The sequence below is a fragment of the Taudactylus pleione genome, unplaced genomic scaffold (assembly GCF_031769625.1).
Source record: "Taudactylus pleione unplaced genomic scaffold, aTauple2 ptg000916l, whole genome shotgun sequence".
NCBI lineage: Eukaryota > Metazoa > Chordata > Amphibia > Anura > Myobatrachidae > Taudactylus > Taudactylus pleione.
In genome coordinates, this window is record NW_028285317.1 from 2325883 (window position 1) to 2330515 (window position 4633).

Genomic DNA, 4633 nt, shown 5'->3' on the forward strand with positions numbered 1-4633 from the left:
TACGTGTGTGAGTATGTATACAACAAAACAGCATCATGTATAGATCAGCGGTGGCTCATTTAGGACTACAGTACATATTACTTTTATATTCAGTTAACTGGCCCGATGCTGTGATTCAACATTTAAGGGGCATATTTATTACCATCTCGGATGTGGATTCGCTGTGAAAAATTCGCCCAATATCGCAATGCAATTTATTTCTAATAAATCTGAACAATCTGCTTGCTAAATATATGCGAATTAAAGGGCTTGGAGTAGTTTTTCATGAAAACTGCTCCAAAAACCCTTTTTATACATTTAACCTCTTAACTGACTAATTTTTTTCCAAAAACTACTCCGAAATTGTCTTTTTTTTTTTTTTTTTTTAAACATACCATAAAAATAGCAATTTTGTATGGTATACTGAAGTGATGTGTGAACCATCATTAATAAAACCATTGATGATGCAGCCATCAATGGTTGGGTTTTGCACGCGTGCACAGCACGCCCATCGGGCCTGCACCACCGTTGTTTTGTGAACTTCTGGTGCTGCCATTGATGGGGCGGCATTAGTACTTTCATCAGGCACACGCCATCGATGGTTATACACCATCAATAGTTGATGGCCGTCCCTAGTATACTCTGCATTAACTTTCTTGAAATAACAAAAATGGGGGGGGGGAGGAGGAGGGACCCGCTTGGAGCAAGGTAAGCATACTGAGTGCAGAGCGTGTGGGCCCCCCTTGACCCAGGGGCCCGTCTTCACCGCACTCCCTGCACCTATTACAAATGTTATAAATTATTATTAATACGCCTTTGGGTAGGAGAAAACTCTTAGCTCAATGGGGCACTCAGATTATTCTGCATTACATGTTAATCATGAAACTACTACTTTTTTTTTTTTTTTTTTATTTTGCAGATAATAATAGGCTTTCTTTTTTTATTAAAATGGTTATAGGCTATAAAAAAGACCTTAACAAAACACATAGAGTATGACTGGAGGTGGGGGTCTATAAGCACTGCACCTACAATTCTAATGCATGTGAATAAATGGGTTCTATAATCACCAGTGTGGATCTTACAGCTACGTTTGCAACTTTTTACTGGCCTATTTAGCCAGAAGTTTCCTTATCATGCAATTACTGTACCTCTCTTGAGACTGCAACCGTCTATATGCCCATCTGAAAAAAGACACACTGTTCAAAAAACAAACAAACAAAGTGCATTAAAAAAAAAACACAGTGTCTAGTACAGGGGTTCCCAACCACGGTCCTCAAGGCACACTAACAGTCCAGGTTTTAAGGATAGCCATAGTTGGGCACAGGTGACTTAATTAGTACTTTAGTTATTTTGATTTAACCATCTGTTCTTAAGCATGGATATCACTAAAACCAGGACTGTTAGTGTGCCTTGAGGACCGAGGTTGGGAATCACTGGTCTAGTACATACACACACACACACACAATATCAGAAACACAGTGTCGAACACCAGGGCACACATACATACACACACACACACAGAGACATAGGGGTCTATAAGAAATAAAGCTGAAAACAAAACTGTTTAGTCACGTTGCCGTATGGCTTGACTCCTGAAGAAGTCCAGCCATACCGCAACGTGACGAAACGAATTGAGGAGATCCTGGTGTTAGTGGTCCATACTCTTAAACCAGATAAGCTCTTCATTCTGTTCTTCAATGTACGGTTTAGATGTTTTTCATTAAATGTTTTTTTTTTTTTTTTTACTGTATAACTCATTGGTTTCTATGCCTCCTTGTCTTTTACTATAAAAACTTTGGACGTCAGGACAAAGTAGTCCATTGGTATGAGCACATGCACTTTATTATTTATGGTTTCTGGTTATACTTGCCTGGAGGTTTACATTGAACTATATTACAAAAGCACCGTGCACTTTGTTTTTGCTGTGAATTAGCACTTTTGATTGTTTTTGCACTATCTATATATTTATCAGTGGGAAGTGCCACTGCACTATTCCAATTATATTATTTGCACCTATACGAGGCGGTTTTTTTTTGTTTTGTTTTTTGCATGAAAGTTTTTTTTTTTCTTCCCCTAACTAGTGGTATATTACTAATGCAATTTATGTATTTTTTTATGATTCTGCAAAAAATTCGGGAGTTGTAAAGAAGGGATCTTCAGGTGCCTACGCACTTGGCGATTTTTTTTTTTACACGATCTGGCCGATTCCGACGCATTAGAACGACAGATCGTGTAAAAAAATGCTCAAATTGTGAGTCCCCACTTATGATCACTATGCGATGTGCGTCCCCACTGGTCGCACATCACATCGTCAGATCAGCCATGCTGTAGGGCATATCTGCCAATCTAGGACACGATGCACTGGAAAAAGTCTGGATGCAGGAGAGATCGTTTGAAGATTGGACACCAAATCGTGTGCAGAGCTGCCGGGGAGAGTTTCAAGGGAAATCGTGCGTAAGTGTATAGGCACCTTTACTCTGGAACTTAACACTGGTTATTACAAGTTGACACACTAGAGAGCGCTAACTGAACACTGGTTATTACAAGTTGACACACTAGAGAGCGCTATTGTTTCATTTAAAAATAAATAAATATATATATACACACACACACACACCAAAACGTTCGTACTCACAGCTTTATCATTAGCCAATCACGGCGGTGCTCCTTATAGATCCAACAGGTATCCACATATAGAAAAAAAGGGCACTCACCAAGTAGATGAAAGTTAAAATCACAACTTTATTCAGAACATGATTAAGAATGCCACCATAATAATAGCCGACGTTTCGGTCCCCACAGGAACCGTCAGGACAACAGCAACAGGAATCAGCAAGACATCACCACATGTAGCACTACCAGTACCTGAGCTCTTTATAACGCAACAATGGACAATGTAATCTCTCCCACCAATTAACCTACCAAATAAGTAAAGAGCAGCAATAATCAAATGAAGGAACAACAATATGAGCCAAAATGTCCAACACAGCGGTTCCACATCTACTTTAATATATAAATATAAAATCCAAGCGTTTAAACTATTACTCGATGTAGCAGATCATATCCAAAACTAAGATTGCGCCCGCCATCATGTGTTTCAAGCAGAGACAAACTCTGAGTGCCACAGACCGGGGATCACACTGACAGCCGGATGTGTTGTCAGCGTGCCTCGGAGGACAACAAACTCATGCTGGGAGGCAGGTCTTTGAAAGCTGAGGCTGCGGGAGGAAACGAAGGCGAGGGGCCTGGATTACGATCTCCACATCCACAGGTCTTGGTCGTTGGCGAGACCTAGTCAAAGGTGTGAAATCTAACCCACGAGGTGGTGTTCGCCAATGACCCCTCCAATCGGGATGTGGGCTTGAGCTGCACCCAGTAAGCAGGTCGCGGTTCTTTGACTAGGTGACCAAAGCCTGCGGGAAAAGGAGAAACGAACACTCGTGGCCCAATGGGTCGGTGCCAGTAAGAGGCACGTAGGGACTGGGGTGGAACCCCTAGTTCGGGATACTGTACTTGAGGTACAAGAGAGTGTGCACTGCGGACACACTCTACCGGGTTGCCGGTCAGAAGGAGTGCACCACGGTGCAATACTGTAAAAAGTAGGTATGGACCACGGGGTCCAGTAACGAGGTGGGTAGTGGTATTGGACCCAGCCAGAGATAGTAACACTGGAGAGGTGGGTATGTTTAACTACACTCAGGCTGTGATGGTAAAGCACTGGTGAGATAGATAGTATACTGCACACAAGCGACGGTGGTAACGCACTGGTGAAATGGAGATATACTGCACACAGGCGAGGTGGTAACGCACTGGTGAGATGGACGATATAGCTGCACACAGGCTGAGGTGGTAAAGCACTGGTGAGATGGACGATATAGCTGCACACAGGCTGAGGTGGTAAAGTACTGGTGAGATGGACGATATAGCTGCACACAGGCTGAGGTGGTAAAGCACTGGTGAGATGGACGATATAGCTGCACACAGGCTGAGGTGGTAAAGTACTGGTGAGATGGACGATATAGCTGCACACGCTGGAATAGCTCACTGAAAGCAAGGGAACCTGGAACGAGAGAACACTAGCAGCAACAATGGTTGTTCAGGCAACTACCTGATACACAGGATCTGGATGTATACCCCTGGAAGCCCGCTGATTGGTCCACAGCATCAGCTGACCGGCCAGACTGTCAGGGAAGGAAGGCAAGTCAGAAGAGGAAGTGTCATGGTGGCGCCCATGACGGAGACCCCGATCCCCGCGCACCAGGCCGCCCAACACACCAGCATCAGGGAGAATGCTCAGCACCTCCCACGTCGCCGCACCTGCCGCCCGACTGCCCGGGAAGTCAGAGGAAGCCGGCGGGATGGTAAGGGATGGCTAATCCCCGGCTGAACTCTGACACAAACACACCCCCACCCCCCTCTGTCACTAGCGCTATGTGTCCCGCAGCATGAACAACCTGTCAGCACACAGCACGGGGAGGGGGAGCAAAGATAGTAAAGGTAGTGGGCATTGGGGAATGTAAGGACATTAGAGAGGGGAGGAGGGAGAACACAGACATATAGGGAAAATCATGGCCAGTGAAACATCACTGGACAATATTCCAATACTGAACCAATTAAAAATTAAAGACAACATACATAGGAGAATATAAAACAT